The 25,605-nt window shown below is 41.5% G+C and overlaps 2 long non-coding RNA genes across 2 annotated transcripts; both read right to left on the bottom strand.

The window, feature by feature from the left end:
* Positions 1 to 2,246: 2,246 nt before the first annotated feature.
* LOC139791998 (uncharacterized) lies at positions 2,247 to 5,640 on the bottom strand. The gene is made up of 2 exons (XR_011724162.1): positions 5,479 to 5,640; positions 2,247 to 4,024 (listed from the first exon to the last, which is right to left on the bottom strand). It is a non-coding gene; the product is annotated as an uncharacterized lncRNA (long non-coding RNA).
* Positions 5,641 to 5,943: 303 nt separating this feature from the next.
* LOC139791531 (uncharacterized) lies at positions 5,944 to 25,159 on the bottom strand. Its single transcript, XR_011723998.1, has 3 exons — positions 25,039 to 25,159; positions 16,526 to 16,611; positions 5,944 to 7,674 (listed from the first exon to the last, which is right to left on the bottom strand). It is a non-coding gene; the product is annotated as an uncharacterized lncRNA (long non-coding RNA).
* Between the last annotated feature and the right edge of the window lie 446 nt (positions 25,160 to 25,605).

The following is a 25,605-nucleotide window of genomic DNA, read 5'->3' as shown; positions in this document are numbered from 1 at the left end:
AGTGAACACCAATGTGAAACAGCAGCGTATTGCCGCCTGCCTCTGCCCACACAGTGGGACCCTGGTAGTGATGCAGACAGTACTGGATGCTGGACACATAATGTACACTGAATATCCATCATAAATAATAATTACCACAGTAGGGGGCAGCAGCCAGCTGTGGAGGAAAAGTAGGGCCAGCTGCTGGAAGAGGCATCGTGGCACTGGCTGAGCCTGCGAGTTGGGCACTGGGGAGGGCAAGAGGGCCATGGCTGGAAGCCAGTGGCAGCTCCTTGCCAGGAAGAGGGAGATAAAAGCACAAAAGAGGTTCACCAGAGGGAGCTGTTCCTGGCCACCCCTCGGCAATCGGTAGCAGCCCTGATCCAGGGGGGAAGGCTGATGGCAAACAGGAGCATTGCCAGCCAGAGTGCGTGGCCAACACTGCTCACACACACCATGTTGGAGCTAGCAGGACTGGTGTCAGTAAGCCAAGCAAGCTTGCTACAGAGAAACAGCCCTGTGGAAGCCTCTGGTTTGCAAGAGAGCCATACCACCCCCAGAAACGAGCACAAACTCATCCTATTCTCTACAGCATGTCCTCAGAGGCACCTCCAGCTGAAGCAGGGTTGGCACTCTCGAAATGAGCACAGCTCCTCAAGAAACTGATAGGCACCAAGTCAGTGCTTTTCTGAAGTGCCCTGATGCCCAGGTCTCCTTGATTTCACTTGGAGAAAAATGTCTGAGCAGTTCTGAAGATCCCCACACAGAAGCACTTGTAGCTGCATGAATTCTTTTGAAGATCTGATGCTTAGCACTTGGGGTCTCCAGGTGAAAACGGTAAATGAAAATATGCGTTCAAACACACTGCACACACTTAGTAGTCCAGTGCTACAACTACAATTAATCATAGATTTTAAATATTTTTCTAACCACCCTGAAAAGTCATTTCTAAGACCAAATCATTTCACCAGTCTAATTTTCACAAGGTTGCTCATAGCAGGCTCCCCTCATACTGGTTTCTCAGCGTGAGGGTATCATGCTTTTTCAATAGTATCTCAGAGTAAGTTACTCTACTTGCCCCATAAGTAATACTTAACTATTTCACCAGCACAACATAGCATTTAGCATGTTTTGTGTAGTGATTATAGCAATGTGGCACATTTCACTTGAATTTAGATTAGTGGAATTTAGTTTTAGTTAAATTCATATCTTATCTTCAAACTTGCTTTCTGTGCCTGGTTAGTTTTTTGCTGAGTTCAAATGCAAATAGATAAACCCTTGTTTGCATTTCCTTCCAAAGGAGAAATGTGTTTATTTCCAGATTCTACACACATCCGTGAGGAAGAGTCACACAGGACAACGAAGAGTCACACAGGACAACTGAAGGGGTTTTTTTGCTTTTTTCCTAGCTGACAGAGCATAGTGGGTGTGATGTGGGTGATGTTAAAGGGAAGCCACTTTTCCTCCATTTCTGAATAGAAAGGCTGAGGGATTTTTTTTTGTCCCAGTATAAAGAAAGAGCTACTGTCTGGATCTCAGTTTATGTAGGCTGCAAGAGGGTGGAGGACAGTCTCAGACAAATAGTCCATGGTATCAGGGAGAAATATCCATAATTTTTAAAGGTAGTAGCCAAGCATTATCCATGTGAGAGCTCAGAAGCAAAATCACAGTTAGAAAAGAGTCTATGTGTTGAATATACACACAGTTCAAACATGAAGAACCAGATTCTTTCCAAATAACTTTTATCTGAACATCTGACCTTAAGAACCAGCCTCAGCTAAGTGCTGGCAACCACCAAGAGTTGGAAGGAAGTTAGGGGTGTTGCACTATTTTGAAAGCTCTGTTTTGAACCAGCTGTCATTATGAACGTCTGCTGGTACCCCCGTCTTAGCATACAGCCTGTCGCTGTTGAGCATCATGGGAATGAGCCAATGGAGTGTATTGAGCTCTGCTTTCTTGTGTGTCTTTGTAGCTCAAATTATCCCTCCACACAGCCATAACAGGTAAGCTCTGAATCTATTTATGCCACGTTCTAATTGGTTTAATTTAATTTGTGTATACGTCTCTCTATGTGTGTTTGCATATACATATATGCATATTTATATGCGCATATGTACATTTGGACAGCATTATTAAATGTAAATATACATATTGTCACAGATTATTGCTGTGTTCAGCACAGATTCTTAGAGTAGCTGGCTTTATTATACAATAAAAAAACCATAGGAAGTTACTGCCTTCTTTAGAATAAATAAGGAACACAGGACTCATTATACCATATACGTTTAATGGTTTGGACATCACAGTGCCCACATGAAAGCAAAGAAACATATATTGCAATAGGCAGTATAATTATTTCAGCAAGGAACATCCATCCCACACCCTCAGAAATATGCGATTCAGCATCACGAGATCCTAGCATTATGTCATCAGCTGCATGAGTTTCACAGCTTATCTTTCTGATTTTATGTTACAGAAGCAAACTCCAACAAAAATGTATAACACTGCCAATTTAACAGCACATTTGTGTTAATATGAGCTGAAATGGTGAATAGGATCAGCGTTTCTGTATGTGTGTGTGCATTTACACATATGTACATATGTGTACACACACGTGCACATACAAATGCGTGCTCATATATGTGCACTATGTATAAAAACTGTCTTTAGAGATGCCATTATCTTAAAAGGTTGATTCCAAGTACATTAAGCTTAAAAAACAATGTTCCATACAGCTGGCCAATTTAAAGAAGTCCCTGCCGGTGCATGGAAGACTGAGCTAGCTGGTATCATTAAACATCATCAGATGAGGCTGCAGGTAGCTGAAACGTTCCTTAATGAAAATTTAAAGAGAGCAGATTAAAATGATATTCCTCCAATCCAACAGAACACAAAAATAAAGACATTCAATTACAACCAAGATCTCATTTAGCACTAAAGGAGTGTTGTTTGTTGATCAGAATTTATTGCCTGAAGTGAACAACTAGGCTTGTGACTATGTATATAATTGCATTCTACAATGTACTCAACACTCAGAAATAGTTATGGAAAATCACATCTTCCATAATTTTAGACTGTGATGTCCATGACCAAGAGTTACAAAACCTTAATGACAGCAGCTTCTCTATCTCCTATCACTGTGAGAAATAAAATAAATCCATAATGACACTCATTTTTTAAACTACTAAATTTAACAGTTTTAATAGTTTTTTGTTGGACAACAGAATAAGTGGCAGCAGGGAAGTGGTTCCAGCAGGACACTCTACCTGTGTGCCTGTCGAGAGCAAAAGCAACTAACTTTCCCCTGGGAACACCAGGAGGGTTTTTCAGTGAGCAGACATTGAGGGTGCTCAGGTCTATATGAGATCTGTCATTAGCTCAGAGAAATGTATTACATCTTTAAAATTTTATAACTAAAAAAGATACTGACAGACAGGAGTGTGACAAGAGGAGAGGAAGAATAACTAGGAAACTGAAAGGACTGATTTGTCAGTGAAGATTAAATAACCTAAATTGCTATGAGTTGGCTTAAAGCTAACTAAACACAACATCACATTAGTTAAAAGAGACTGCAGGGAAACAGCATCAGTGAAGGAAAACAAGGAGTTTTGCAAAGGGACATAACCAGGAGAATCATAGAATCATAGAACAATTTGGGTTGGTAGGGACCCCTAAAGGTCATCTAGTCAATAAGATGATGTCAAGAAGGAAAAAAAAGCTTTTGACAAAAAGATATTCTAGGCTGCACAATCTGTCCCTAGTGACACGGCATCACTTAGGACATTTAATCTAGGCACAGAAAACAATTGAAAATATACCATAGGAAACAATCTTGTGGGGTCAGGGAGCTGTACTGGATTACCTAAAAGGTACATTGCTAACTTCTGTGCATCTGTTATCTGTGATTTTCCTTGCTTGTATGGCCAATTCACTGTTACTTGTGTGTATTTGGTTTCTCTGGGCCCAATCCAACTCATGCTGCAGTCAGCAGAAGTTTCCGACAGGAGCAATAGGACCTCAAAGTCTTTTCCATGTCTTTGTTGTTCTAAAAAAGAGAAGGAAAAAAAATACCACACCACTTTGCAAAGGGTAGTAACGTATACTGTGTGTGAATGTATCTACAACTAAACTTTTAATATTTCTTAGATATTTAAACCTGTGATTATCCCTAGAGATATTCTGGAAAATATGAATTTGCTTTCATACAGTGTATCTAAAACGTTTGCTAGGGAGGAAAGTTATATTTTATCTAAAAATAACTTGTGATTAAAAACTGTTTTGGTCACGTGAGAGTTAAAACAACTCTCTATACTAAACTACAAAAAAAAATATTATACTACAGAGAAGTGGCAGAGATCTTTCCATTGCTGAAACAGTAATGCAACTGATGAAAGATGCTAACAATGAATTCTGAACATAAGACTGTAATTTTCTAATACTTACCCTGTATCTGAGTGTATATAATCATATGATGCTTAAATTCAACTCACTTGCAGGTACAGAATCAGAGTTTTGTGGCAGCTCAGTGCTGGCCCCTTGAGAGGCATGAATTTCTGTGTAAGAGGGGTTGAATGTTCAGGGGTCAGGGCTGTGTGTTGGTGTTGTCCATATATCTAGCATCTGGCATTGTAAATATTGAGAGCAGCACTTCTTGAAAATACTAAAAAGACATTTTGGTAGCCAGTATTGAGCCTGTGGCTATACTGCTCCAGGCTGTGATCTTGTCAGCTTTTACAAGATAAGTAGGGTCAGGCAGGGTCAGCACTTGGATTGGTAACTCTAAGGAAAGGCAGTAGCTGCAGGAAGTGTCTTAGGCAATGGAATAGATGTAACTGTTTTCCCTGAGCCTTTTCTGATAGCCTGATGAAGGCATAATGCCCAGCTGTGACACCCTCTGCAGCCATCAAGCATCTCGTTTTCAAAGGGCTCTTCCCCTGAGCTGATGTGGGGATGTGAGGCACAGCAAACAGGAGGCTGCAGAACTTGGGTACCACCGGCACGTGAGCACGGTCCTGGTGGAATGGCATGTAAAAGCATGGCCCTGGTGTGTTCCATCAGGGAAGGGGTACAGGTGAACAACATTTCTGACATCTTTGGGGATGCTGACAGCTCCAGATTAAGTCTTTGGCTGCATTCTTAAAACAAAAGACAAGTCTACTGAGCGAAGACCTTGTATGCCATCTTTCTTACATTTCTACAGAAAGTATAGAAGGGATGACAATGAAATTCTTGCCTGACGATCTATATTGCCAAGAATCTTAAATTGTAAGGTAACCAATTGCTCCTCTAAAGTTCAAACAATAAATAAAATTCTGTGTGAAAAATGGAGCCTTTTATTCCTTTGTCAAAATCTGATCAGAGTAAACTACAGATGTTAAAAGGCACTGTAGTTCAAAGAATTAAAAAGAATCTTATGGGGTTTGTACGAAGAAAAGAGTTTTAGAGAATAATACAGAAAATATTATAATGCTATTATATAAATCAGTGACATATCCTTACTTTGAATGCTGTCTTCAAATTTGGTCACCTCATCCCTAAAAAAAAGAAAGTAGAAATAGAACAAGTCCAGAGAACAGCAATAAAAATGATAAAAGTCAAAAGGATGGGAAATTTCTTGAGAAGAGATAAAGAACACAAGCAGGAGAATGTCTCTCAGAGAAGATTCACTCTCATGGGACTGCAAATCACACATGAACCCTCTCCATAAACTTTGACAAGCAGTGTTGCTCGAGCTAACCTAGATGTCTTTAGACCCTAAGAGTTTTGGAAGGCTTTGGGTCTTTCATGAAGCAGACGTTGCAGATATTTTCCTGCAATATGTGTACCCTGTTCTCTTAGAAGACTTTCAGTTACTGGAGGCCAGTGTGACCTACAGATAGTGTACAGGACACAGAGAGATATACCTATAAGCAACAACTTTTTTCCTTTTCTTACTATAACCCAAACCTATTTTTTGGTCTCAGTTTTAGAAACATCACTTTTCCATACCTTTCTTTAAAGCTTTGAATGAGTTTTTCAGAGTTGCTGGGCTTTTTTGGAAGGGGGGGGGTGTGATTCAGAGGTACAAATCCACTGATTTTCCTGGAAATCTTTTCAGTTATATCACTCAGCTCCCCCAAAAAATGTATTATTTGTCTCTTCAAACAGTCTCGTCCCCGAAGGACTTGCACAGTCTCCCTCACTTTGTGTGATGGGATCCCCAGGCTTCGTCAGAGCTCTACTTAAGCATGATTATAATATAAATAACATTTTGTCCTCATGATCTTCCAACCTAATTAGCAGCAAAGGGAAAAAAAGAAAAAAAAAAACACCTTTGCTATCCTGCAAGGTGAAACAAAGAGTATCAAATTTCAAACAGGCAAGTAGTATTGCTTTTCCATACAATGCACAGTTAATTAATGGAACAGAGAGTACTGAGAGAAATGGCATTGTATTTGTAAATGAGGAAGCATTTTTATGCATAAAAGCAAATCTTCACACAAAGTTCAGACTGGGTTAAATTCAGTAGCATTTATTATGCAGAAGATCAGATTAGACGATAATAATGCTTGCTCCTATGCTTAAAAAAATTCCGTGAGAGTTTTATTAGCTCATATTATGCAATAATGTTTAATCAACGCAGAAGGTGTCAGCACATGCAGGTCAATAGGCAGGTATGGAAGGCCTCTTCACCCATGGTAAACTGTTAAAACGTTAAATGCAGTGAAGAAGAAGTCTCCTTCCACATTGTCTGGTATTGGCCCCTGTCAAAGTCAAGGTATTTGAGTGATACCTTGCACTTAACAATGCTGGTGATTGCTAAGGAGCAGCCAGAAGGAAGACCCTCTGCTCTTAGAGTAACTGCAGAGCACCACTGAACATCTGCATATGGAAAGTGAGGAGCTGTCTGACCTAGTGATGGATTACCAGGTATGAATGAATTCCTACACTGGGCTTTCAGAGGGTCAGGAAAGACTGGGAGGCTTTTCAGACTTACAGATGTTCAATTCAAGAGCTGGACAACTTCTTTCTCCTCCAGTGCTGTTTGGGAATCCTGAGGACAGCAGTCATTACAGCATGATGTGTCTTACGCCTCTGTCTGTAGGTCAGGAAAAAGCAAAAGAGATTTGAAGAAAAGTAGGGAAACCAAAGCCTCAATGATTGAAACTAGCCTTATCTTTTGAGCTATGTGACAGCATATCCTGAAATCCTAGTGTCATATCACCCAGACCAGCATCCCTTCAGTGTGTCTCCAGCCACTGCCTAAACGCAGACCCAACCACCAGAGACTGTGGAGACATAGGATCCATCCTTAGCTGCCACTGAGTTGTACAGCTTTACCTCAGAAGCAAGAAAGTGTTTCCCATGGGCAGGCTTAAGCTGTGGTGCCCCTGGTGCTCTTTTCTACTACAGATAACCTCAGATGGAGGCAGAGGTCTGAAGATCTCGTTTGTCCTGAAAAATGTTATCGTATTTTGGTGATGCATGATGGATAGCTCATTCATTTCTGAACTGTTAAAAACATGTCAATGCTAACAAGATATCAAAAGAATAGAGATCTTTTTTCCCATTACTGCACTTACCTACAACTTCAGTCATGTTATAAGGCCCCACAAGAAATCTGGGAGGATGTTTTCTAGGGAAGAATTGCTCTGGAGTCATCTCAGCTATGGGTTGGCAAGTTGTTTCAGCCTTGTGGGTTGGAAAAGTTATCTACTGGGGGAAGAAGGAGAAAGAGAAGAGAAGAGAAGAGAAGAGAAGAGAAGAGAAGAGAAGAGAAGAGAAGAGAAGAGAAGAGAAGAGAAGAGAAGAGAAGAGAAGAGAAGAGAAGAGAAGAGAAGAGAAGAGAAGAGAAGAGAAGAGAAGAGAAAGAGAAGAGAAGAGAAGAGAAGAGAAGAGAAGAGAAGAGAAGAGAAGAGAAGAGAAGAGAAGAGAAGAGAAGAGAAGAGAAGAGAAGAGAAGAGAAGAGAAGAGAAGAAAAATTTAAAGGAGCAAATAATCTCCTTGCATTAATGGTTTTACACCAGCAATCTGTACTTTTATATAAAGAGACTGCATATACATAAAGCAACACAAAATGCACAAGCAGTTGTGATCCCAGTATGTTTGTAATGGCAAGTTAGATTATAAATAATTTCTTTGGGGGGCAGAAAGCACTGTGGAAAAAATTTATATTATTCATAAAAATTATTGTCCTGCTCACTTGTATACCTCTGCAATTTATTTTGAAACAGCTTTTTACTTCAAAGAAATCACTAGCTAATGACATCTCAAACTTAAAAAAATCCACTTATTCACAACCTGTCCCTGAGGGAATTCCTGCATGTTATCAGAAATTTTTCCAAAGATCATTAACAGATATTACAAACCAATTGAAACTGAGTATTTTCTTTGCAAATTACTTTTAACTTCAGAGCTATTGAAAAAAGACATTGAGTGATTTAATTTACTTAATCTGTCTACAGATTGCAGCTATGTGCATATCCAGTGATTGCATTTCCAACAAAAAGCAAGTATAACTATCCTTAATAGAGATATTTTTCTAAATTATCGTACAAGATCAGTAAGATCTCTGAAGATATTAATGTTTACTTTTTCATTTAGAAAATTGCACTCAAGAAAGAAATGGGCACCTTTATTCGGTTGTTATCTTAGAAATAATAACACGCTATACTACTTATTTTACCTGCTATTTTAATTAAAACTCCAATAATCATCACATCTATATACCCTTGGATGCTACGTTCTACTGATTTTTCTGAAAAATCAGTGTATTTTCCTTAGGCTCTGAAGCCAATATTTTAGAAACACCTTACACAGCAATGAGCACACCGAAAAAGATCCTCTATCTTGTGCCAATCTGAAACAGTTAAGTGCAGAGCAGGCTAACCCATCAGAGAAGGGCTGGAGAAGGTGCCTTATTCTCCACCTGCTTGCCTTCAGCTCCTCCCAGAGAACCTTACACGTATCACCACCACTTCCCGCTGGAAGTATGGAAAATATCCTCCCCCATGAATATTTACCCTGTACCTTCCTGGCTAGAGTTCCTGCTCTCTTTAAAGATAAGAGATAAGGGCTCAAACCCCCTGAAGCTTAGCTGGACTTTAACAGTATTTACTTTGAATGACACATGAAGGCAGATGCTGTATCTTGCATAGCACTGAGTCCCAATTGCATGTTACACACCCTTTGCCAGGAGGCTCTTGGTAGATGTGTGGGGAAAGCAACGTGTGCTTTGGGGAGGCAAAGGGGGATTAGCTGCTGAGAAGTTCAGCTCAGCTGTGCTCATGACTGTCTGGCCAAGAGGCACAAGCAGAAGGTGTCTCAAGATCTTTATAAGCAAAAATGTGGGTGATTAACTCTGAAGGGTGTGGAGTTGGATCCTGAACTTTGACCTGTATGCCACAGGTCTCAGTCATCTGCTTCTGTGGCTTTGGACCCAGAGATGGGTGTTCAGAGAAGAACCCAGAGATGGATTTCAGAGAAGGACCTGGAGTCCTGTGAACACTGAGAGACCAGATATCTTTACAAAGATCCAACATGGTTAATTTGGCACCTTGTACCTTTCTATCATCCCTTGGTGGCAAGCGGGCATAAGAAAGGAGAAGGGATGACTGCTACAGAGAGAAGAATATCTGCACGGACTCTTGGTTAGGTTTTAATGTACGCTGCACCCGAATAAATGCAAAGGGAGGAGAGTGCATCCTTCCTTTCTCCTGGTAAAGGTGCAGCCTCTTAAATTTTTCTTGTCCCTGCTATTCATTCACCCACATGACCTGCTCAAGACACTTCTCTAGTCATGGTCCAAACCCCTTGCTTACAGCCACAATAGCACTGCAGGTGCCAGTAGCTGCCACTGCAAAATCCTGCTGCTTTTTAGGATCCCCTCTTTTTAGAAGTGTCTCTCTATCCTTCTGCCACACACATACAACAGGCATCACAGTGGCAGCTCAGATGGTGCACCCAGAAAGCCAGAGCCCCAACACACATGCCAGGGGCTATCATTCTGCACTATCAGCACAACCTCTCTTGCATACTCAGCTCCAAGGATGAGTCAGTTCAGTGCCGGAGCATCCTCCCCCTCTTCCCTACCTGCCTTCCCCGCTCTCTGTTACTTGTTTCAATACAATCAGCTTCCCTGTGCTTTAGGGCTCTTTCTGCTTGGGGGCTGGCAGCAGAAGCCACCACGATGCCTCTGTCAGGGGTGACCCGGACTTTCCACCTACCACCATCGGGCACTGCACCATCGGCTGCCAAACTGGCACGGCTCCACTGGCCGAGGTGGCTGAGCGCCTCTGATGTCACTCAACCCGGGATATCTCTGCGGAGTCTGATAACACATCTGCTAATTAATGCCAGTTGTGATCATTGGTCAGGTCCTCAGCTGGGATAAAATGACACGGTTCCATTTAAGCCTGTGACAATTAGCGGCAGCTTAGAGCTGACCCGTTGGTTTTCTTTATAATGTGGAGATACGTCCCGTTGAAAGTGAATAAAACCCACTAACTAATTGCATATAAACTACCAAACAATCAGAAAATGAAATGATTGTCAGTAACTCCCAGCCTGGGCCAATTTACAATGGTGACAAAGAAGTGATAGCCCCAGATATGTTAACAACTCTCTGAGCAATCCAAGCTCCTTATAATAAAAATAATTAATAATAATAGATGTACTCTGGATACATTCACCTTTCTATAAGAAAAGCCTAATGAGTCTGTCTTTTAAAAAGAGACTATCAGGAAATTCAAATGTGATTCTATTAACTTGTAAGCATAGTGTTTTACATTTTAACAATTGAACAGATCAAATCTATTCTTGAATTCAATTTTAGGTCTTTTAAGCAACACTGGTAAGTGAAAAGGAACAGTCCAGGAACTTTCTCGGGATTCTTTTTCTGACGTTTGTCAAAATTTCATTTCCATTAATACTTTTAACTAGAGGCAAGTAAGGCACTCCTGGAAATAAAGCAAAAGTTTGATAGGTTGTGTCAAAAGGAACTGCTGTTATTATTATAATTTATTATTTGTTAAGCACTGACAATGTGCTCAGTTCTGCTGATTAAGTTCTTCTGAGCAAGTTCTACTGATTAGCTTCTAAGGACAACACACTGTACTACAAAGAAGATATGTGACAGCTATCAAGACTTTTGCTTTCAAGGCTCACTTAGCAAAACAATTACATGCCAGTTATGCAGGTTTCAGGAAAAAAAAATGAAAAAAAAAAAAAAAAAAAAAAAAAGAGAGAGAGAGAAAATACATAAACTGAGTAAATATCATGACTTTTGTGTTCACTAATTTTCCTGCTCCAGATATCTCATTTCAGTACTGTCTGACAACCTCAAAGTTACATTGAGACTTGAGGAAGATCTCAAGCCTCAAACTTGCTTATATTCAAGTTTAAACATCATGCTATATTAAAGGCATGCACACAGGTTGTATTGTTAGGATCTGTCTTCGGATGTGGAGCTCATCTCCTTGGGAGGGCAGAAATGGCTGAATGGGGCCAATCTGAGACAGACAAAAATATGGGTATACTCAGACTCATGCTTATATTTCCTTTATGCCACAATGCAGATCAGACAGATTTAGTCAGTGTTCTACTCTCAGGTATTGACCTGAATCTTAGAAAGACTTCTGGGTGTGCAGGCACCAAAAAGTAGCATATCTCCAGTCATGCTGGGTCCTTGTAAGGCTGCCAGAGCTGTTTCTCTAACAGACGTGTTGGTAAGTCTCTCCACCTCAAACAATGGGCACATTTGCAGGGCATCTAGGAGATGGGGTTTTGGGTTTGTCCAGGTCTAGAGCCACTGAATCAAAGCCTGTTTTACATCTCCTTTAGCGTGCAAAGGAGACAGTTATTCCTTCCACCTCAGATCCTTTACACAGTTTGCCTCCAGGGTGGCAGATTCTCAAAATTGGGGCCTTGATGGCAAAATAATGCATTTACATCTGTGTGTATATAACAGAGGCCGGGGCTGGGGTCTGCTCTAAGAACCACTGGCCAAATTTGCATGTCAGGAGGGTGCCAAAGGGACACTTTGCCTTGCCCTAACCAGGCAACACCTAGACTTTCTAACCACAGAGCTGCCAGAGCTCCAGCTGTGCAGATGTTCTTAGAAGAAAAACTCCCTTTTGTCTGCCTCTATCCTCTAGCCTGCACACTTCCCTAAATCCTGCCAGCAAGCTTTTATTTTTCTGTAACCGACAGGGAGAAGTGAGTTCTTATATAAATCCTTTGTGTGAAGATCAAACCGCTCGCATGTAGAACTATTACTTTTTAAATTTTTTTTAGGGGAAAAAAACCTGTCTTAAAATAATCATTCCATGTTATCCCCACGGAGCCTCTGCACTGCCTTTTAAAACACATCCAAGGCCACCCTCAAGACCAGACTCAACACCAGCAGGCAGCAGGCTGCAGCTGAAGCCTTCCTGCATGCGGGGAGGGCAGAGTGTGGGCAGCCCGGGGCAGGAGCAGGGTCAGGGGCAACGCAGCTGGAAGGGGCCGTAATCTGAGTTGCTCCATGCAAGACAATGTCAGCCTTTGTCCTGATAGAAACTTGTGGGGCAAGGCAAGAGCCAAGCCAGGGCATGTGAAAAAGGTGTTTCTTCACCTAGCCAGCTTGGACCCCTCAAACATCCCGCTGGCAGTGCCTGAGGTTTCAGTCAAATCTTGTAAATTAGCATTAGTTTACTAATAGACCAAGGAGTGGAGGATTTGGTTGAGAAAACATAGCCTTTCATTCATAAACAAGGAAACCCTTGTAATGAAGAGGAGAATCTGCAAAGATGATCGACTGATTACAGTACTATCAGGAAAATCTTTGAAGGAAATGAAAACCAAAGAGAGCTTGAAAATGTCAATAGAACAGAGGTTTTAGGATAAAGCTCCATGTGTCTTACTGTTTGACAATTAACAATTTGATTACCAGCTAGAAAAAGGACCAGAAATTAGGTATATGAAGGCCCTGCATGTGACACCAAGGAGCAGCATGACTCACTGTAGCAGCGTATCTTTGGGAAAACCTCCCCTCTCTCCCTCCTTCTGTTCTTTCTCTCTGCCTATGTTCCTGATTTGCTTGAATACAATACAGTCAGGGGTTTACAGTCCGTCTTCATTTTCCCAGAAGGTGCAGCTCTTAAAAAGCACCACAGGATTTTTTTTTAATTAAGGACCATAAAAATGGACTTGCAATCCAGTGTGACCATCTTAAAAGACAGATGAACCAATTCGATTAAAATAAAAATATTCCACCTGTGCCCACGCCCAGCAAAGTCTCAGCCAAAGCCAGAAATAAACCTTAATCTAGCCTTTATTAAAGTGGAGAAAAATTAACTTCCTTTTATTCCTCTATTCATTTTCTGCTGTGATTTTCTGAATTTCAGGCAAGCCCATGACCCAGAGCTGCAGGGCCAAAAGGGGCTGGATGAGCCATATTCCTGGCCCAAATGGAAACAGGAAATTCTAAACATCTTGCATGGAAGCCTGTTCTCATCAGGTTTATAGCCCAGCTTTTTCCATCAAAAGCAATGAGGATGCTACAGACAGAGTTCAGAAATGCATCCAAGCATATGGGAGTATATCTAGACTAATCCTCCTTTTGAGCGTCATCCAGCACTAAATCAGAGCCACACCGGAGAGAGGAATAATGCAGTAACTTGTGGAAAAAGCATGGTTCCTCTCTATTAGGATGGGGAAAATTAAAAAACATGACTCACTTTTCTCCTTGAAAACCATAGGAGGAAAGTTAGCTGCACAAACCATGGCAGAGACTGGAAAATCCAAACGTCAGGTACCACTGTAACTTGCCTGTCCTGTGGCAGTACATCCCCGTGCACCAAAGGGTTACACATGCAGGAAAGTGACTGCTGGAACAGCACTGGCAGCCTTAGAAGAGAAACTGGAGAAGTTCACAGGTGGCAAAACTCACCTGTAGGTCTGTAAAATCACCCTTTTGCAGGGTTCACCCCTGCTGTGCTCAGAGCACTGTGGCCGCAGCCACCGCCCTGAGACATCCCCTGAAAGCATCGCTGCCAGAGTTCAGGGAAAGAAGGGGTGCGGGGTTTTATTTTCCAAGCCTGAACACAGGGTGCTCTGTCTGAGGGAGGAAAAGGGCTTTGCTGAGCTCATCGGAGGACAAGAGAGCCCTATGGCTGTGGTGAGGCCCGAAGGGTGTGCCATCGGCGCTGGCTCGGATGTGGGAGCAGAACGGGTAGCGCGGCGACAGCCCGCTCCCCATCACAGGCTCTGGCCTCATCTGCTGAAAGCAAAAGTGACAGAAAAAGCTGCAAAACAAGTTCTACATCAAGTGTTAGAGATGCTCTATCAGCAGTAGGACGTGCTGACCGGGGCTCAAGCCCTGCATCGTTTTTTTCCCTCTGCCCAAAGGAAAATAAATTTTTTTTCTAACAAGTGCAGCCATGCTCCTCTGCTTCCAAATGCTGCTCCCTGGTTCTTAGGCAGGGGATGCAGAGAAAAATTTTCAACAGAGCTTACTGCAGGAGTTCTGATGGATTAGGGAGCTTAAAAAGACCTGTCAGCTGACAAAATAAGGTGGGTAGTTAGGAATATAAGTTAGAGAGGATTTGGCTAACTAACTAGTGACAGGAAAAAGATGAAGCTACACACACACAAGTGCATACACATGCAGAGGCAGCCTACAACTCGGGCAAAGAGCCTATTGTTTCTTCACATAAAAATCCTGTTTTCTTTATCCCATTAATTACCTTTTCCTGATTAAATCTGAAAAAAAATCATATGTATCTCTTTTCTTAAAGAAAGAAAATAGTATATAACTCGGTGGAAAACCCTCTACAACATTCATTTCCTCAAAATTTTTGACCAGATTCGCATCTGGTATAACTCAGCCTCACTGTGTTGACATCTACAAAGCAGAGCATCTTTACCCCAGCTTAAGATCTGCCCCCATGTTCTGTTTCTTTACAACAACTTGTCTTCCCCTTTTTTTACATAATATGCATCTGGTTTAAGGTGACTTCTCTTTTTCCAGCTTATGGAGCTGAATGATTATGGCGATTTACACTTACTTTAAATCACAGCCTATTAAATAGAAAAACAAATGGTAATATGTTGATATGGTTTACTTCTGAATGAATTATTGATATGAATGAGTAGCTTCAGCTATCATAATTACTGTTTATTAAATAAATATATTTTGAATTAGAGACCCTTGATTAAGAAATCACTATTTTGTCTGAAAATTGTTTCTTTGCTGCTAGTATAAGAAATACCTCACATTACTCTATATACAAAAAAAAAATAGGTTGATGAAATGATTCTATTTTTTTATCTTTCCCTTTGCTCTGTGAACTTGGCAGCGCTTTGTGCATGTTCCCTTTCACTGCTTCTCTCCTCTAATCAGTTAAGTGAGGCTCTTTCCCCTCTGTTGTTTGTGTGGATCTGTCACATAGCACCTAGAGATACAAAAAAATATTTTAAACAGGAAAACGTGAAACACGAAAAACTAAAGGATTGAGGATCAGATACCTGAAACTCCTCTCAACATTTTCTTTCAAGCTGAGCACGTTTCATATTAATGGTGTCTCTTTAACATAAATAATGATCTAATGAAATAAATATGAAATCGAAAGAATCTTAAAAAGAATTTTACATTTAAGAATGCCATCTGTGTAACACTTAGACTAACAATGAAACCATTTCAGTGCCAAAACAGCTCACTCTGCTTCCAGCACAAGTTACAAGAGAGCGGAATGGTTTCGTAGAACAGCAAAAAAGTCTGAGTTCAGTGGCAGAAGGAACACCTGGGTTCAACCTCCCTGTGCCTCACACAGACAATGCATCTCAAGCCTCAGTTTTTAACTAGTCCCTGCTAATGTTTCCACCTCCAGCCACCACAAAATTTTCATGCCGCTGCTGCTATTATCCCAAGGAAATTTAGATATCAAGGGAGGAGATTTTGCAGGTTAGCACAAGGGCACTTTGTGACAACTATTGCATAGATCCTCTGCTTCCCCACTGTGCAAAACCCTCCCGCAACCCAGAGTCAGGATCATCTAGCTGAAGAGCATGGGACTCAGAAATGAGACCCCCCTTTAACTGCAGGGAGAGAAGTTCTCCCCATAAAGCCCTTGGGACTTAACATCAGACCTCATGTCAGCTTTTAGGACCAGTGTCCTAAGCCACTGGGTTGGCGTGGCATGCAAGGGGAAGACCTGTGTGACAGGATGGAGCTGCTGTTTCACAAACTGGGAAGCCAAGCTCTTGCCGAGTGTGAGGCAGCACAGAGTTGTGCTGAACACAATGGAGATTGTTTGTTTATACCAGCTGAAGAGAAGGGAACATATTTGTTTTGAGTGAGCTGTGTTAGAATACATATTGTTTTATATGCCCGGGCCTCATTACGCTGTGCTAAGTCTTCAATATGGATTAGATCCTAAAACTGCTCAACATACTGAAATAAATGTGAGCTCTACCCACAGAACATCTCCAGACTTAGGCCTCATGTCTATCAATGTCATCTCAAAAAAACAAATGTTCAAAAAAGAAAACCAACAAAAGTATCTTGGAGACAGTGGAGGATGCTCACGTGCAGTAGATGCCATTCAAGGGGATGCTGACGAATTACGCAGAGGGAGAGAAATCCACGTAACAAGACCAGAGAACAGAGTGGGCCTAAAAGAAAAGAATTGATTAATGTTCACTGAAATAAATATGACTAGTACCAGTCAGGTTTGTATTTTAGAAGTTATTAAAAAACTGAAATTAAATTCTTCCTTCACATCAGTGATGCAGCCACATTAACATCTCCCTGGGCAAAGGTGGCCACAGCCCATGTTTTGCTTAAAGATATAATCAGGAGAGCATCCATAGTGGGAGCATTAAAGCTCTGTTCAATAAACAACCTGAAGTGCTGTACACTCTATTCATATGAGGGAAGGTATAAGCCAATGGAGAGAGCTGTTCAGCTGCAATCAAAGAGGTTCTGAACCCAGCTAAGGGCTCACATGACAGTTGGGATCATTTCGGATCCCTTCCAATGAAGATAAAATAGCATCAAAAGCTGAGAGGCTTTTTTCTTTCTTTAAAGGATGAAAACACAACATCATTAGTCAAATTTACTCTGAACTTCCACCTTCACATGTTGATTTGTACTCAGGCTGAGTAAACATATCTTCCCATCAAGGTAAATAAATGTAAAAGCCTATCAGTAACTTAATTGCTTAACGAAGGATGCAGTGTGGGGTGTAACACTCTTTTTGACTATACAGTTGAAGTTAACAACCTCTCAAAAACACCTATTATACAACTTGGCAGTAAAAAAGTCTGCTCCTTCTTGAAAAAATGGGCTTATCAAACACCAACCATTTTCCAATCATTTTCCCCTACTGTTGAGGAAGAGGTGAAAACCTCTAAGGACAATTTTACAGGTGGACTGATGTAAAATCAACATTATTCGCTGGAGACTCCATCCTTTGCAGGTCCACATGCCACAGAGATATTAAGCTCGAGAAAAGTGGGGAGTACACAGTAAGGGCAGAACTTCCACAGCATGGAGGAAATATTTCCAAATGAAAATGTCCACAGCACAGAGGGGGACCACTAGCTGCAGACAGGTGGGGGGCTCAGCCTTCCGATGTCAGGCAGGAGCCTGATCTGGGATACGTAGCACACACCTATGGTGATCTGGGAATGTGTCATCCTTTATCCTTGCACACCTAGTGCCCCAGGTTGAGAGGACCCGTGGGAGAAAGCAGTTGTTCAGGTAAATGTTAAGCTGTTTAATAGAGGTGAGGGCAAAATCAGCCCTCTGGTGAGAGGATTGTGAGAGAGGAGGAAATGCCACACGCCTGAGATCAAAATCTGGCTCACGGTGGGCAGGCAGGAAGAATGCAGAGGCACAGCTGCCAGCCTGACATGATGGATCAGAAAAGCTACTAAGGAGCTGTGAGAGTCCAGGCAATTGAAGCAAAGCAAAACACAAAAAGGCAATAGGTCAGCCCATCTTTACAATCCATCAATTAAACTATCATCCACTACCAAAGGCATAGGATGTCCTAAGCAGTAGACATCCCAGCACACGACTGCTACAGTGATGGAGGAACAGGCTTACTAACAGTAATTATTAATATTCATTACTAGGAACACTAATAATTTTGGATATGTTCTTCTGCAGTGAACCCCTCTGAGGAAACAACATGTTTGAGTATTTTTGTTAATTCTATAGTCCCGTATCGGCTTTATTCAGCTTACTGGAAAACGAAGGTGTGTTCAAAATTGTCCATTACGTGGGAGATTCGCCAAAATCTCACCCTCCTTCAGTTAGTCAGCAGTGGTGAGTTCCATGGAGTCAGCTTCAGCTGCTTGCTCCAAAACCCCGAAGCTTTCAGAAACATTCATTTCTGCTGGCATCACTCAACAGCTCATTGTTAGGATTTGTTCACACTGGCATGCATGAACTGGGACTGATGTATGGGGTGATCCAGAGTGACAGTCTTCAGCCCCAGAAGTGGATACCTGCTTCACTTAAGAGTCTAGGGACTCACACTTGACTCAGAAGGATATATACAAAAAATTATCTTTCTCCTCTTTTTTTTTTGTCTGTCTTAAGTCTAAGCATGTTCATCCAAATTAGCAATCAGGCAAACCGTGTGTGCAGAAATCTGCACTTGTACAAACTGCATTTTTTTTTAACATTCCAAGATTAAATATCTTGACAAAAGATGAAAACCCTTTAACAAATCTGCCCCTAGAGAAAAGTAACATTTTTTTTTATTCCATTTACTGTCAAAAGACATAAAGAAAGTATAGCTGAACACAGTCCTATAGGTTGATTTGTTGCTTTAAATAATGTCACTAACATCCAGATATCAATGTGATGGTGCAGAAAAAAGAAGTTCACATTGAGCTAGATTCAATTACAGTCCTAGAAATTGAAATTAAGTCTGATGCTACATGCTTAATTCATGTTTGTGTGACCGAGAAAGGGAGTATCTGGTTTACCTTGAATTTCCTGCCTTGGTGTGGTGAAAACATGACCCATCACATTAATTAAAAAATAGTTTTCAAATGTAGCTTAAGTGGTATTGTACTGGCAGGAGAAGACAAACATTTTTTTGTCCTCAGCATGTTATGTGATATAAAGGTAGATGTTCAATGTCTTTTGCTTTGTTTCCTAAGTAGGTCTCACAACTATCACTGCAGAACAGGAAAAATATTATGACCTCTCACAATGAGAAGCCAAAGATTTCTCTTTAATAAAAAAAATAAGCATTTGTGCCTCAGAACCCATAAACCTCTTCTGACCACATAGTTTGAAACAGGTGCATACAGGCAATTATCACACATTATGCTGGCATATACTTACCTCATTTGGGTATTACACCCAATATCATATATTCACTTTTAATACCCAAAAATGCTCTATAGTATAAGTGGAATTTCAACCAGCATGCATTTGACTACTGATTTCACATATGGGGCTGGGACTAACTTTTCTCCTAATATGGTGATGGTGCAGGCACTATTTAAATGATTCCTGAGCCTTGTAAATATACACCAGATGTATCTTTTGTAAATGTTACATTTTTCAACATCTCAGCATTTGTGAATAGTTGAAAGCAATGCCAGCCATGCTTTAATGGGGCTCAGAAGCGAGCTGCATTCAAAGAAATGGCACACCATTGCAATAGTCAAAATTACAAGTGCTGTCAAAAAGCTACATTTTCACTTTATTGATTAGCACCAGGTAATGCTGCACTCCTCATCGCACCCTCATCTGTGCTTTTTTTCAGCTGATACATCCCTGTCTGTGGATACACTGGCTGCCCTGGGTAAGGAGGAGGGCAGAATCCTGAAGGGCCAGATGTGCCCCACAGCCACCCCAGACAGCCAGAGGTGGAGTGGGAACGGGTGCAGAAGCTGATGCTCCCATGGAACTTGGTAGCCAAGAGGCTACCGCAGAGATGTGCCCACCTTCCCAGGACCAGGGAGGAAGCAAACCATACCTTTCCCACCAGTATTGATGCTGCTTAAAGCAAAAACATGAAAAGCACTTTTTTGGTTTTGGTTTGGTTTTTTTTTTTTTTTTTTGAAAGCACAAAATATGTTTCCTCTGGCTCAGGCTCCAGCTGCTTGGTCTCTCCTCATTGCAGAGGTAACTCAACACAGGGAGAGTCATCTCTGGTTAGGGACCTCCCATGAAGCACAGGGTGAATTCATCCAGCTGGAAGAAGCAGGCACCTCTTGGGCTTTCCCAGACCCTTTTTTATCCCCAGGCTTTTCCTGGCTTTCCTGTGTCACCGAAGAAATCTCACAGAAGACCCAGGAGCTCGTGTGTGACGGGCTATGGGAAATGTCACCTCCACACTTTCTGCCACCTGGCACCACCACATCCCGACTGCCCCCATGGTCTCCCTTTTGGCACCAGGAGGTAAAAGGGCCCGTCAAGGAAATCAGCTATCACATTTGCCTGAAAATGCACTTTTCCTTTGCAAGATTTGCCCCCCAGATGTCCCACAAAATAAGAGGAAAGGCCTTTACCATGTTGCACAATTACTGTTTTTCACAAGGCAGAATGCTTTTGCTTTGGGGATTTCATGCTGGAGTTGCACAGTGTACCTCAGACCAGCAAATCAGCTAAAATCACAGCTAGGTGACACATGACAATAAACTTAGAGGGAATGGACTAGATGTAATGCCCCACTACAAGTATTATTTCCAAGTTCACAGGCTTGCAAATTAAAATGTCCCTGGATCTCTGCCATAAAAAAGAACATTAAAAATCAGGGGAAGAGGTCTGGGCATCTGTTAGAAGCATCTAATATATACCAAATGTGTATGCTGAGCTTCTTAGATATATGTGCTGCTGAAATGCAGCCTACGACTAGTGTAAAAGCAGAAATATTTTAATTGTATTTTTCCATTTGATATTCAAATGAAAAAAAATATATCTTATTAAACACAACACTTGGCTTTGCTGTTTTAATAAAAAATAAGTTGTTGAAGAAAATAAAAGCAAAACTACTGATTCTTTTCCTTATGATGATCAAATGAGCCTTTCATGTTTGTATCTTATACTTCACTTTTTAGCATTTTGAGGCAAATAGCAGATATCAAAACTTAGTAAATAATCAAAGACTTATTCAGTTTTTCCAAACTGTCATGCTTCTTATCTTGTAATAACTGATCTCTTAGGTAGCATAAGATATTTAATTGCTACTGAAGATTATTTGAATGCAAAAAGAGATGACGTTCTCCCTTTCCCCTCAAAAAGACAAAACTATATTCTTCAAAAAGACATATGCCAACAGATAGATTCTGATCTCTTCTACACACACACACAAGTGCACCAGCTAATTTTACAAGATTTGATAGGAGCTGCATATATGAGATTACACCCTGTCCTCCTAACTGCACGTTCCACATGGAAAAAAATGGCTTAATTTGGAAATAAATATTGCTGCTGATAAATCCAGACTCTGTAGTCTCTGGGCATCGGAATAACCCAACCCATTAAAATATTTCAGAAAGCAGCTATGTATGCACAGCAACTGTATTTTAAAGGGACTTCTCACAGTGTTGGCAAAGTGTGTATTCATGTATCCCCTCTGACATGATAGACTGTAATGGCTTCGGTCTGTCATGTCAACCATCTGCATATTAAACAGTCCCTAAGTACACATTGACACAGCAGACCCTAATAGCTCTGAAGCCGTAACAATCTATTGAGTCAATAATATGCATGTTAAAGAGCTTCTCCTGTATTTCCATCAATATCCTTTATCTTCTCCTTAATTCACATCTTCTTTTTATACGTATCTTCGGAGTTCAGGTTTTAGGAACCTCTACCCTTTTAACATGCTGCCACAGATGTGAAACATGTGGCACAGAAAAGCATATGCAGTAGCAAAATCATTCCCTGGTATCTGGGCCAGATCTTAAAATGAGAACTGGGACTGTAATATTTTTACACTGGCAGCACACATTCTTCCAGATAAAGTGGAAATAGCCCCTCTTTTCTGCTGGGCTGGATCTGGTACTTGTGAAAAGCCCAGGGAAGATTCCTGATGATTTCACAGGCTTTGGATGGAGCCCAGTGTGATGCTACTCATTTCCTATTATACATTTCCTTCTAATTAAATGAAATAGGTCACAAGGGGAAAATGAAACAAAAGACAAATGTATTTACTTACAGTAATATCAACCCCAAAAAAGACAATCAGAAACAAGAGACAAGATAATACAAAATACACTGTCTCTTCATTAACTTGAAATTATGTCTGGTATCACAGTCTTAATTCATCCCTGTGTGATCCTGAGATCTTTTATACTGTGGAAGAGTGAGACTGCTATTTAAGCATAAGAAAATGGTGAGTTAACTTCCTTTGTCTAAAAAACTGCAGAGAAAAAGCTTAATTTGCTTTTCCTCAACTTCACTACACCGCACCATTGTGTGATCCTCTCCCACCCTGATCAGAGGACTTTCCCACCTTTTCCTGTTCCTCTTGCTTTCTGTAAAGCGTTACAATTTGGCTCACACTTTTAAAAGTGAACTGAAAGTGCAGTTTGTGTTTCCAAAAGCCAGACCCAGAGACAGGGAGGCCACTTGACCCTATCAGAAGATCTTATTGGCCTGAATTCCCCTCTCCTTTCCACTAATTTGACACCGATGTGTTCTTTGATGCACATATGGATTATTCCAGCGTATTCTTGATTAACTTTCACACCAGTGAGGGCAGAATCATGGTACTCTACCTGTTGCTTTCCAGGACTGTGCAAGCCATCCTCCCCCTGCCTTGCATTGTGTCACATCCCCAGGCACGTACCAGACCAGATCATCTGCTTTTGTGCCTCACTCCAGGACAGCATCCCCTAACTGCATAACAAGCACTGAGGTCACCTGCCCTCTATTAAGTCCTCAACAACTTTCTTCTTGCAGCCAGCAGGCTTTTCTTCTCAATGCAACAGCAGGGAAGTCAATCAAATGCCCACGTGCATGCCCATAGATTTGCCCAACCATGGGGCTGATGCTCAAAGCCTGAGAGTAGTGCATCCACTTTATCCTATGTGCCACCCTGTGTTCTATCAGGACAGGGTTTTCAAAACAGTGGGCAATGCAGTGCTTGCAAAGCCAAAATATTCATTCTTTGAGCTTATCTGGTGATGATCTATCAAGTAGATTCCATTTTGGGCAGGAAATCATCTTTCTAAGTGAAAAACACTATTGAAAAATCAAAGAAAAAAAAAAAAAAAAAAAAAAAGCTAAAGGATGGGTGCCACAAAAAAAAAGAAAAAAACAGAAGTCACTGAAAGTCCTATTGTCTATATTGCCAGAATCTCCTTTAGCTAAGGCAGCCAGCCCAAGCAGAGCTCTGGAAGGTCTTATTCCTGTTCATTGCTAGCTCCCATGAATGGTGACAAAGTTCATCACCAAAGATTGCCTGCAACATTATGGGTAGGGTTTTGTCCATTTGAGGAAAATCTGTCCTCCCAGGACTTGCTGTGGGACCCCTCCTTTACTGTTCACTCTAGTCAGCCCTGGCACTTACTGTGTAGTAGTTCAACAGCCAGGAGCACTCCAGCCCTGATGAAAGTAAGAATGTCACACAGCAATGACACAGCAGCTCTGGGTCATATATGACACCCACCTGCTCATCTGGCTCTTCTACTTGCACTTAGTGAGCCCTGTGGTCTTCCCTTCAGTTACCAGAGTTACCAAGCAATGGCAAAGAAGGACAGGAGAAGGAGACTTAATGGTCACACAGCCAAAAAAAGTCTTTCAGTGCCAGTTCTCTGCATTGAGAATCACTGGGTTGTGTAATGCTTGCTCCAGGCAGTCAGCACTTTGAGGAATAGTTCCCCTGATGTATGAAGGGAGGTCACCCAGTCCATCTCTATGTTAGACTAATACCTGCCACCAGGTGAAAGAAGCATCACTAGCCTCAATCATTAAATAAGACGAACGTGAGAGCAATGAAGAGAGGATGAAGGAAAGAAAGGAGGTGCTGGAGGGGGGGTGCTCCATGTCCCATCAACAATTACCTTGTGTATGCTGTCAGTGCAAGGTAGGTTCTCAAAGGGTGACAACGTTGAGAAGTTTCCTTCCTTTCTCCCACCTCAGGCTGCTCCTGCACAAGCCTATCACATGCCCAGCTGCAGCTGAGCCTGCCCCGGACTGGACTGATCTTGAGCCCACCTGAGCCAATGTAAAGATTCCCATTGACTTCAGTGATGAGGGCTTCATATCCCCAGGCAAACGTGGGAGAGACAAATTTGGGCATGATTTGGGCTATGATTTCACTGTCTGTGTGCATAGGATGTCTCCTTTCCCACACAGAGGAACGTTGGCCATCCTTCTCACTTTTTTGGTTCTCAGTGTTCAACACTGCACCTGGAGTTATCTCCCATTTACCAGGGAGCTGATTTAAGTGTCTGACTCAGTCACATATGTTTGGCTCCCTTATCCAGAGTAAGATTTGGCCTACTAGCTGTGAAAACAGCTTATATCACATGTGCTGCAAAGCCTAGCCAGAACAGGCTGAATAAAGGATGAAGTTTAATCATGGAAATGTTGACCTACAAATAGAGAACAAAATGTTAAACCACATGGTATAGGGTGCTGCACGCCCCAAATATCAAGGAGAGGAAAGAAGAATTGAACACATTTGGAAAGTAAAGCTTACTGTTTGGGGTTTGGGGTTTTTGGGTTGGTTTTTGTTTTGTTGGCTTTTTTCTTTTTCTTTTTCTTTCTGCGGATTCGGAGACTCAGACCCACACTGTTCCCGCTCACGATGACACCCTGGCATCTGAAGAACAACATGACACCCACCACAAAATGCTGCTGTTGGCTGGCACCATCTAAAGCAGTGAGGGTTGGTGAGGGAGGTGAGACTGCCAAAGGAAGGGGAGTGGGGGAGTCACAGAAAAGGGGACTCGGCCACCAGCGTGACTCAAGTCTACAGGACTTGAGAGGTAAAGGTGGTGGGGATGAATGCCCCTTTCATCCCACGTCCTTGAAAACTAGTTGTGGGTTACCTCTAAAGGCTGGGAGGGTGTGGGGGGTCGTAGTTTCACACAATCTTTCATCTGGGACTTTCTCACCTTTGTGGGTTTCACACAAAGGCTGCAGCAAATCCGTTTCCATTTTTAATCACAGCCATCACACAAACAGTTCATCTCACAGGATGTGAAAACTTTCTCATAGGCTTTATTTAACAGCATTTGGGTGGGTTGCAAAAAACAAAGAAAAAAAATTTAAATCAACAATCGTCTTGCTTTCAATAACTTGCAGGCTTTGTCTTTAGGTACACTGCATTTTAGACAAGCACAGTTAACAGCAGCCAGCCAGACCTTGCTGACTGACAACTGCTTCTTTACAGGATTTCTATGTGCCAAGGAGCTGGACAGTAATATCCATTTGGTATTCAAGGAAAGTACTTGCAGAACAATAATGCCAATAATTGCTTCTGATTCTTGTGTTTACAACACTGCCAAAGTATCATTAGAGCCTTATTTATAGATAATAATGCTTATTAATCACACATATTTGAATTTCGGAATGTATTAGATTAATATTCTTTTGTAACTTGGTTCAGTACTAATGCTATGAAAAGCACTTTCTGCAGCCCACTGGAAAGTGGCCTCTGAAAAGCAAAAGCACCCAAGGCA

Source organism: Heliangelus exortis, chromosome 1, assembly GCF_036169615.1.
Source record: "Heliangelus exortis chromosome 1, bHelExo1.hap1, whole genome shotgun sequence".
Classification (NCBI taxonomy): Eukaryota; Metazoa; Chordata; class Aves; order Apodiformes; family Trochilidae; genus Heliangelus; species Heliangelus exortis.
The sequence above is the reverse complement of the archived record's forward strand: the minus strand, read 5'-3'. Positions and strand labels throughout refer to the sequence as shown.